This window comes from Gekko japonicus, unplaced genomic scaffold, assembly GCF_001447785.1.
Source record: "Gekko japonicus isolate JY-2015 unplaced genomic scaffold, Gekko_japonicus_V1.1 scaffold691, whole genome shotgun sequence".
NCBI classification, from domain to species: Eukaryota; Metazoa; Chordata; class Lepidosauria; order Squamata; family Gekkonidae; genus Gekko; species Gekko japonicus.
Window position 1 is genome coordinate 110,283 of NW_015175990.1, and position 11,113 is coordinate 121,395.

The 11,113-nt window shown below is 51.2% G+C and overlaps 1 protein-coding gene across 1 annotated transcript in view; it reads right to left on the reverse strand.

The window, feature by feature from the left end:
• LOC107123155 overlaps positions 1-11,113 on the reverse strand; it is an 18,705-nt gene that overhangs the window by 5,461 nt on the left and 2,131 nt on the right. The gene's annotated exons all lie outside the window — the stretch shown is intronic.

Here is an 11,113-nt window from a genome sequence, read left to right on the forward strand (position 1 = left end):
GAGGAACCGCCAAGCCGGCCTCCTCCCCTCCCCTCCCCTCCCCTCCGCCGGCCGCTCTCTCTCCCCCACCCACGCCGGGAGGGTGGGAGGGAAGAGGGGCCGGCGGCCCGCCCGCTCGCTCGCCTCTCCTGCTTGCTTGCCTGCCTGGCCTCCCCCAGGGCGGGCAGGGGGCGCGCAGAAGGAGCCGGCCGGGGAAGCCGAAGCGAGCGCGCCTCTCCAGGGAGGAGAGCGCGCGGCCTCGCCTCACCCGGCGCCCTGGGGCAGCCTCGAGCGGACCTTTTCCCCCTCTCCTCCGCGCACCGCCTCCGGGGTAGGGGAGCCCCTGGCTCGGGGGAAAAGCTCTGACCTACTTTGGCCTCCCGTGGATTGGAGGAGTCGGGCGGCCGCCCAGCTCGGCGCGGCTTCCCCCCCTGCTCGGGACCTCTCGCCCCGCGGACGGCCGCCCCCCCTCCCCTCTCCCCTCCCCGGTCCCTCGGCCAAAAACGACTCCTCCTCCCCGCCTGGTGCCCCAGTCCCAGGCGGGGCCTCCGGGAAAAACACGCACACGCCCGTGCTCGCCTTCGGGAAGCCCGGAGGAGGGACGCCGGCAAGGTTTCAAGCTCACCCCGAAAAAAAATTATTTCCATTTCTGCATTTTGTACGCGCGTGATCTTGTCGGTCCCTCCGGTGCTCCAGGCCTCACTAAAGGAGACCAAGGCTGCGATCCCATGGACGCTTTCCTGGGCGTAAACCCCGTGACTTACTCCAGAGTAGCTCTTTTCTGCCTCGCTCCCGAAACCTCCAGCCCGCTTTGCTTCTTTGCGTTCTGTAACCCACGGCTGTTGCCTTCGGGTCTGGTCCCAACGAAACAAACCTCCTTAGGGGAGAGGGAACTGCCGAAGGCTGAGAAGCGAGCGACCCCTCCTATAATCGCCCCCTTCGCTGCCCCCTCGTTAAAACGCGGGACCCTGGGCTCAAGGCGAAGAGGGATCGACTGAGCAAGGGCCCAGGGACAAAACACGCAGAGACCCATGAGCTGAAACCTGTAAGTGCCTCGGCCTCCCTTGGGGCGCAGGCAGATGGCTCCAGGTCTGGCAACTGGATGTGCTGAAAAGATGCTTGTGAGCCACCTGCAGGACTTACAAGCAGGATGCTCTAATTTGCATCTTTCTCCCACTTGTTAGGGGTGCAGGCTAGGCCTCTTTGATGGGTACCCATCCGGGAGGTGGGCTTGCTGCCCCTCCCCATAAGTAAGTTGGGGAGAATTGGCACCTTACTGCGAGGAAATACTGACAAGGCAGCAGGAAAAGAGGAAGACCCAACATGAGATGGAGTGACTCAGTCAAGGAAGTTAGTTTGCAAGACCTGAGCAAGGCTGTTGAGGATAGGACGTCTTGGAGGCCGTAAATTGGAAGTGACATAACACGGATGCACACAGTGGAACCTCCAAGACAAAAGGTTTATTCAATCCAGCACTGGACAAAGTGGATCCATAAAACCTCATGCTGGGAACAAATTCTCGTTTCTCACACTCCTTTTTGCCATACACAGAACTGGCCTTGCAGGTAGCAGTCCCATTTTGGCCCACAGAACTCTGACCTGGAGTTCTTTATTGGTGTAGTGGTTAACAGCGCAGACTCTAATCTGGGAGGGCTGGGTTTGATTCCCCACTCCTCCACATACAGCTGCTGGTGTGACAGTGGGTCAGTCACAAGTACTTTCAGAGCTGTTCTCTCAAGAGCAGTCCTTGAGAGACTCTCAGCCCCACCTCCCTCACAGGGTGTCTGTTTTTTTTGGGGGGGGGGGATTGTAAGCAGCTCTGAAACTCCTTCGGGTAGTGAAGGGCAGGGTATAAATCCAGTCTCCTCCTCCTCCTCCTGTATTTATATTCCACATTTCTCCCTCATGGGACCTCAAAGTGGCTTACAACATTGTTCTCCTCCGTTTTCTCCTCACAACCTCTTCCTGTAAGGTAGGATAGCTGAGAAACCGTGACTGTCCCAAGCTCACCCAGCAAGCTTCCCCCAGCGGAAGGGGATTCGAATCTGGAGCAACCCGATCCATGCCCAACGTTTTAACCTCTGCACCACACCGGCTCGTCTATTCCTTGGTCATGCTGAAGACAAACAGAGAATGCTTTTGTTGATACGGGATGACAACTCCTCTGTTTCCCAAGCAACTGATATGGGTTGAAGCTGCCACCAGCTAGGACCAAAAGCCTGGAAGGAAAAAAAGTCACAAATACAGGAAACACCGTTCTGTGATGTCACAGTATAACCTTTATTTACAACACAGCATTCCAGTGAGGGTGAAAACATCCTTAGGTCTGTAATGGTCCAAAGAAGCAACGGAGGACCACAGCTGCAAGTTTACAGTAAACTTGACTTAGCACAAGCTCAAATCTATCCTGCTGCCATAAGTCCAGGCTTGCTGTATGTAAAAGTGCCGTCAGGTTGCATCTGAATTAGGGCAACCCCCATGGGGTTTTCAGGGCAAGAGACACCCAGAGGTGGCTTGCCACTGCCTGCCTCCACACAGCAACCTTGGACTTCCTTACTTGGATGACCCTGCTTAGTTTCTGAGATCTGACAACAGCAAGCTAGCCTGGCCCATCCAGGCCAGCTGATGCCGTATAAACAGACGGGATCTCAAAGCACAGCATTGGGGCTGAAGCTCTGGGCCTCCCAAGCATGCGTTCACGTCATGATGGTTGTGCAATATTTTATAGGCCCATTTTTAGGCAGCTTTTCTTGGGATCCAGACGTTGCACAAGCGAGGAGCACTCACATGACAGTGCTGTTGTGAAATAGTTTGGGCAGGGTTGGGATCGCATGGAAACGGCACACCGCCAGTTCACAGCCTGATCCTAATCATGTTTACTTGCGAGGAGATCTCGGAAGCTATGTGGGGCCGGCCCTGGCTAGTATTTGGATGGGAGACCTGTGACGCAGAGGCAGGCAATGGCAAGCCACCTCTGAACGTCTCTTGGTTCGGAAACCCTACGAGGCCGCTAGAAATCAGCTGTGACTTGGCCACACTTTCCACCACCACCAAGCCCCGTTGGTTTGTAATGGGCTGATTCCTAAGCAATTATGCATAGGATTGCAGCGCAATCCTGGGCACATTTAGTAAATCGCACTGAGTTCAATGATATTTTATCTCAAATAAATGTGCATAGGAGTACAGCCTTGGTCTCTAGGGGGTGTCCTTTTATAATGCCACAGTAAGCACGTCGTCTTTGCAATAAAATGTTATGAAATTAAAATTGTGACATTATGACCTCGTGCTTTTACCTGTGAGTACTCCCTGCTGTTACCACACAATATGTATGGCATGGTGCAATAGCGTGGACGTGGGGATAAATTTTACTTGTAGTGCAGTCCTTATACCCTTTTGAGCCCATTGACATCAGTGGATTTAGAAGGGTGCCGCTCTTGTTTAGGATTGCACCGTGGGCCAGTTTGCCATTCTGTAGAGGCCACATCTACTTCATATACGAGACAAACCCACTTAGTAGCAGCAATGAATTGTGGTAATAATTTAGAGAACGGACATGGATATGGTATTTATATAAAACTATGCTGGGTTAAAAATGGAAACACAGAGAAGCCAGTAGATGAGCCTTTCAAATACCATAGACGTTAAATTGTCCTGAGCTGGATGGTCCAGGCTAACCTGATCTCATCAGATTTTAGAACCTAAGTAGGGTCGGCCCTGGCTAGTACTTGGATGGGCGACCACCAAGGAAGTCCAGGGTTGCTACGCAGAGGCAGGCAATGGCAAACTACCTCTGAACAACCTTTGCCTGGAAAACTCTGTAAGTTGACTGACTTGACAGCATTTCCCCCCATGTTGGATCAGGCCAATGGTCCATCTCATCCGGCATCCTGTTTCCCCAGTGCCCACGTGGAATCCCATAGGCAAGGCCCACTGACAACAGCAGCTGTTCCCTAGCATCTGACAATCAAATGTCCCATTCAGACCTATGCATCATAAATCTGTCCAGTCAGCTTTGAAATCTATCTAATCCAAGTAGCTATGACTACATCTTGAGGCAGTGAGTTCCACAAGTCAACCAATCATGTCTGTTCATGTTTATTAGGCATTGTTTAATTCCTGTTGCCAAATTCTGTTACAGCTGTCCACTCATGGTTCTAGAATTGCCTGTAATAGGGTGCGTTCAGACATGCCGTTTGATTTGGTGTCACGCTTCAGCAACGTCCCCAGCCATTGGTTTCTGGCTCAAAACCCCTTTAACCCGGAGTATTTTATTACCAGGTCCAAAGGGGTGTTTTCTCAGCTCTCCCTTTTAAAGCCACATTTTCCCCCTGTGTGATCGCTCCTCCGCTGTCAAGCCACTTCTGGTTTAAACCCCCTCCCTGCTCGAAAGCTGCCCGAGACTTCCGGTTTTCGGCCATTTTTTAATGCGTTGGCAGTGTGCGCATAGGCGGAGCTCCACTACCCTGTTTTTAAAAAAAATGACATTTAAACGATCACTTGTTTTAGATGATTTCGGGATCTCATGGAGGCCATTTTCAGGTCAAACATTTAAAGGGAAGTCTTTTGTTGGAGGGGTTGGATTGATTTGCCCTGGTGGTTCTGCACATGCGCCATGATAGTTTCCCCCCATTCTACAGAGGGGCGCCTATGTGCATGCGCAAACTGAGAAAAATTTTTTAAAACCCACCGATGTACACTCCAGCGCGTCAGTAGTGTAGACGCCAGGGAGCAATATGACTGCGTGGTGTGGTCGTGATTATCCAGATCAAATATAATCCGGTCAGAACCGGAGCAGTTTAGCCCGCTCTCAGTATGCTGTCTGACCGCACCCATTGTGTGCAGTACATGTGGTCAGGGTTTGGTGTTGCTAAAATTGCACCAGGATTTGAGGCAGGGATTGCTATTAGAAAAATGGCAGATGTATTTTTTTGCCACTTCAGGGACCTGTTCATAAGAGCTTGGATGTAGCAGATATGGGTGTGAAGTATCAGCTCCTCAGTTCCAGTCTGACCTTGGTTATTAACTGACCCAAGTGAGATTAGGGAAACTGCTATATCTCGGCCTCAGACACACATCCACAATAGAAGAAGAAGAGATTGGATTTATACCCCGCCCTTCACTCAGAATCTCAGAGGGGCTTACAAACTCCTTTCCCTTCCCCTCCCCTCCCCTCCCCACAACAGATACTCTGTGAGGTAGGTGGGGCTGGGAGAGCGCTGAGAGAAACTGCTCTTTCAAGAACAGCTCTGACAGAATTATGGCTTGCCCAACGTGATCCAGCAGCTGCGAGTGGAGGAGTGGGGAATCAAACCCAGTTCTCCCAGATTAGAGTCTGCGCACTTAACCACTATACCAAACGAGGGGAGAGGAACAGTGGCCTACCTTACAGGACTGTTGTGAGGCTTACTGCGATAATGTGCCTGAACGACCATCTCTTCCCATACTATCCAGCCTGCCAGTTAAGATCTGCCTCTCAAACCCTGCTCTCTGTGCTCCTACCTTCAGAAGTGAGGTGGGTACCTACTAGAGACAGGGCATTTTCTGTGGTGGCCACTCACCTTTGGAATGTCCTCCTCTTTGAGGCTTGCCTGGTGCCTGCTATACTTTCTTTTAGGCACCAGGCTAAAGCACATCTCTTCATGGAGGCTTTTAATTAGGGGTTTTCTCTGTTTTGTAATGGTCTGTTCTATTTTACGGACAATTTTAATACTGCTTATGTCTAATGGATGTTTTTAATGGGGTTTTTTAATACTGTGGTTTTTAATCATAAGCTGCCTCGAGCAGGACTCTCAAAGGGTGGCATAGAAATACAATAATAAGTACTGAGCTAATGCCTGTAAAGTGGTTTTGAACACTAACCCTTACTATATTAAATATTATATATGACTGTGGCATTTAGAACAATGGCAAGCGGATCTAAAGAAACACTGCAGTTACTCCAGACGTGTGTATTTATTTGTTGCTTTTCTGCTTTAGAAACATACCCAAGGCAACTCAACAATTTAAAAAACATAAAAGAGTTCATAAACTCATTAATAAAATTCCTATAATTAAAAGCCAACCAGGATTAAGCAAGCTCAGAGTATAATAAACCTGCTACCAGCCAATCCATCTTTCACAGACCAGTTTGGTGTAGTGGTTAAGTGGCCGGACTCTAATCTGGGAGAACCAGGTTTGATTCCCCACTCCTCCACTTGCAGCTACTGGATGACCTTGGGCAAGCCACAGTACTGTCAGAGCTGTTCTCTCAAGGAAAGTTCTGGAAAGAGCTCTCTCAGCCCCACCTACTTCACAGGGTGTCTGTTGTGGGGAGGGGAAGGGAAAGGAGTATATATGCCACTCTGAGAGTCCGAGTGAAGGGCGGGGTATAAATCCAATCTCCTCTTCTTCCAGATTTTTTTTTAAAAAAATATATCCAAATGCCTCCTCAGCAAGTCATATCTCCTGATATGAGCTCAATAGCCTGGGAGCCCCCCCCCCCCATTATAGCCATGACACAAAATGTATTTATTTATTTGCTTTAGTTCTATTCCACCTTTATCCCCAAAGGGAACCCAAAGTGTTTTACACTGATCTCCTCTCCTCTCTCCTCACAACAACCCTGTGAAGTAGGTTAAGTGGAGTGTGTGTGACTGGTCCAAACATTTTTTTATTTGAACAAGAACAATAGTAATAAGAAGAGATTGGATTTATACCCCGCCCTTCACTACCCGAAGGAGTCTCAGAGCAGTTTACAATCTCCTTTCCCTTCCCTTCCCCTCTCCTCCCCTCCCCACAACAGACACCCTGTGAGGTAGGTGGGGCTGAGAGAGCTCTCTTGAGAGAACAGCTCTGAGAGAACTTGTGACTGACTAAAGGTCACAGCAGCTGCTGCATGTGCAGGAGTGAGGAATCAAACCAGTTCTCTCAGATTAGAGTCCGCGCTCTTAACCACTACACCAAATTGGCTTTATTATGATGTCTGTATAATTTACACCATCATAATGAAAGCATATGCTTTCCCACAACGAACATGACATTAAACTTAGCATATGAAGAATACATTGAGAGACATCAGATGCATCTCCACCTTCTTCATGGGGCATCAAATACAACCAACATTTTTGTTCTCTTCTTGTACATTATTCCATAACCACCCTCCCTGCACTGAACAGTCGCTTTTGCATTTATTTCATTTTCTCTATGACAGTCTCCACAGATGTATTACCATGGGGCTACCGCCTGGGAGGTGGCACGGCTTTCTGGGTGTCCGTTATCAGTGAGCCTTACAGTGCAATTCTAATCTGTGAAGGTTTACACTGCCATTTTCCAAACCTGGCCCAAGCATTATTTAAATTACATACATTCATTTAGCTGTACATTTTTTTCTGCTTCCAAGATCTAGATTTTCAAAGCTTTTGGGTTTCCTTTGCTGGTTCTTTACAAAACCAAGCAGAAGCAGTGGCCACTAAGAGGAGGGGGAGAGAAGGGTTGAGGGTCAGGGAAGAGTCTGGCAGGAATTTCTGCAGAACATGAAGGGCCTGGAAGCCTAAAGGCACTTTCCTGGGAGTAAGCCTTATTCCATAAATAGGACTCACTGCCAAGTAGACCTGCTTTGGAATTGCTCCTTAAAGTACCGCCTCCTTTACACTGGGCACCTGATTTGTTAGATCCAGGAGATCAGCCGTGTTGGTCTGAAGCAGTAGAACAAATTTAGAGTCCAGTCGGCACCTTTAAGACCAACAAAGTTTTATTCAAGGTATGAGCTTTCATGTGCACACAAACTTTTTCAAATACACTTGAACGGAAGGTAAGGTCAAAACTTATTGATCGAGAATTGTCAAGCTTTTTTATTGGGCTAAAAATCGGATTGGTGGGGGATAAACCTGGGGGTCCCAGGAGGCTAAATTCTGATCCAGATATCACTCTACACTTGCACAACAAAACTGGGGACATGCACAGTCCCTATGGCTTGGGCTACTTACCTCACACAGTTTTCAAAAACATTTCTTCTCCATTAATTCTGACCCAAATGCAGGCCAAAGAATCAAAAGAGACAGAAACGCGCACACACGCACTAGGGACAAAATTAGGTTGGGATGTAAATTATTTATCTGAGATTCTATTTTGTGGATGCTTCTGAAAGTACCCATTATTATAATAGAGCTGTGTCTGCGGCTATTTTAAATGCGCACTTGCCAAGTCATCTGTGTACCTATGGCTCACTGAAAAGCTCCAGGGTTCTTTTTATTGCTCATAACTTCTTAGTTGCATGACTCGGCAGTTGTGGTAGCTTACACATCATATTGAAACCTAAAGCTAGTACCTGAAGGGGTGTGTGTGGAAATTCTTAAAAGGGCAAGGATTTAAATATTTTTTTTAAAGGGACAAACTGGTTTTCTGGGGAGTATGGGGGGGAGGGGGCTGTCTTACATTGGGTGACCCAAATTGCTCAGGGACTCCCAAACAACAGGAAAGTTCTTCCTGGAAAGTGGGACAGGTCATAAATATTTATCTAACTTATCTATGCCCCACCTTTCTCCCCAGTGGGGACCCAAAGTGGCTTACAGCATCCTCCTCCCCTCCATTTTATCCTCACAACCACCCTGTGAGGTAGTGAAGGCTGAGAGTAGTGACTGGCCCAAAGTCACCCAGTGAGCTTTCCTGGCATCAGCAGGGATTCAAACCTGGGTCTTCCAGGTAGACCAAGGCTCTTAACCCCTATAACATACTGGCAATTGCAAAAATCAAACCCCCACGTTGGGGATGGGTGGAATGGGGGGGGGGGCTCATGCTAGAAGGGAGAACTGCCTTCTCTCCCCACATTTTGTGCCTCCTCCCTCCAAGCATGCAGGCCTCAGCCTCCCAAATCGTGTATCCATCACCCCACATCCTGACAACCGACCGGACACCCAGCAGGGAGGTCTCCCCACTCGGAGCCAGTCTCGGCTGTACTCTGGGAAAAGTCAGAGCCCGCGTAATGAGGCAGAACCCCCCCCCCCTTACTGAGCCTCAGAGAATCTGGGAGAGCGGCCAGGCTAGCTTGGCCCCTATTGGGGGGGGGGGGAGAGCCGGATTAGCACGAGCACCGGCTCTCTCCGCCACCCTTCTGCAGCAGCCCGCCGGGGAGAGCGCGGCCCCCCCCCCCCCCCCCCCAAGATTCAGTGCAAGCGACCCGGGTGGTGCCCGGGCACGTCTCTGGTCTTGGGCTGGCTTGACACTCAGGTGAGACGCGTGCACGCGCCGACCACCCACTCGGCACCTCGGCCTCCCAGCCCCGCCAGACCACCCTTCGATTCTGGCCCCGGCCTCCCTTGACCTCGCAGTAGCCCCGACCGCTCCCGCAGCCCCAGGACCTCCCCTCGTCACGTGCCGTCCGCCCCTGCACGCCCCGAGCCCTCCCGGCAGTCCGGACGTGGGCGAGCCGAGAGAAAAGGGGGGGAGGGGGGGGGCGGAGCCAGGCGAGAAGCGTAGCCGTCCACGTGTGCACGACTCGGACGTGACTCGGCCGGAGGCAGGGCGCAAAGCGCTCGCTAGGCGACCGGCTGAGATCGACCAAAGGCTGTAGAAGAGAGCACCTTAAAAGACGGACAGAATTTGTGGCGGGGCAGGAGCGTTCGTGAGTCACTGTCATTCGCTTCTGCATACGCCGAAATAGCCGGAGAAGTGAGCACCAGTGACTCACGCAGGCTCCTCCCCTGCCCCAAATGTTTAGTCTTTAAGGTGCTCCTGGACCCCCTTGCCCTTTGCTGCTGCTGCTGCAGACGGGCTCGCGGGGCCACCCATCTGGGAGGGAGGGGAGGCTTGTGGTTGCAGTCAAAACTCCGCCACCGTCAGTTGGGTTGAGCCCGCGGGCTCTTCTTGGCGCTCAGGCCAGTGCTCTGCAAGGGCGCGCGTTGGCAATATGTCCTGAGGGGGTAGCCCTGTTGGTCTGCGGGGGGACATCTTGGGGGGGGGTGAGTCTCTGACGAAAGCCACCTTGATTCCCCACCTTGATGGTCAGGAATCTGGCTGTTGCCATGTTTGCATCTCTAAGGCTTTCGCGTTCTGTGTTGCACGCCTTTTCTCCCCCTCAAATGAAGAGGGGGGGGGATAGAAATCGACTCCCCCCCCCCTTTCTGGTCTGCAGTCTCGGCGGAGAGAGCTCGCCCAACCCAGTATCGCCCAATGCATTGACCAAATGTCGTGTGGATCCAGGTACAGTCCTCCCGAACTGTATTGTCGCCTCACTGCCGGACTGTACCCAAGGCGGGTACGGAGCGACGGAGAGAAGTCGGTTCGCAACAGCTGCCTCGCCGGCGAGTTACGAGAAAGCGGCCCCGTCCCCGGCCTAAACGCTCAGGGTCGCGCGCGTTCAGTTTTACACCACGCGTACGTATTCACACGTGCAAAAAAAAAAAATCCCAACGCGCGTTCCAGAAAAAGTGCGCCGGATCGGGCAACACTCATGAGAGCACCCAACCACACGTACACGCTCGAGCTTTCCTGAAAAAAACCCCAAAACACTGTTGTAGAAAAAAACAGGCGCTCCGCGGCACCCTAAAGACCAACAACAGTGTTTTCCTGCACAATATTATCCTAGCATAATTAACAAAATATTATTATGTTGTTGTTGTTCTTGTTGTTAAATTTATTAATCGCCCATGTTGTTAAATGCATCCTCCTCCTAGTCTCCAAAGTGCAACAAAACTCCTTGCCTGTTTTTGTTTACCCCAAAAACCAAAGTCCACCAAAGTTTAGGCTGGAACAAAAAAAAAAGAGTCATGCCCGTCTTTTAAAGCGCCTCCACGCGCCTGTTTATCCCTTAGCGAAACCCCCATCCCGTCCGGCGTTCCCGGACTCCACATTTTCACCCCAGCCGCCGCCGCCGCCGCCGCCGCTCCTGGCAGCCGCCGCAACAGCAGAGCCCGTGAGGTCAGCGGCGCGTCGAATGAGCTGTCTGCGCCGAGGGAAGGGCCGGCCGGTGGGCGAGCCTCTTGGGCAGGCGCAGTGTGGGGCCCTGCCTAAAAGGGAAAGGGGGGGGGAGGAGGAGGAGGAAGGGCGCAGTTCGAGAGGGCGAGCGGGTGTCGCTGTCTGACGCCTGGCCGGGAGAGAGGAGGCGGCGGCGGCTGTGAGGCGACAATAATAATAATAATAATAAATAATAATAATAGAA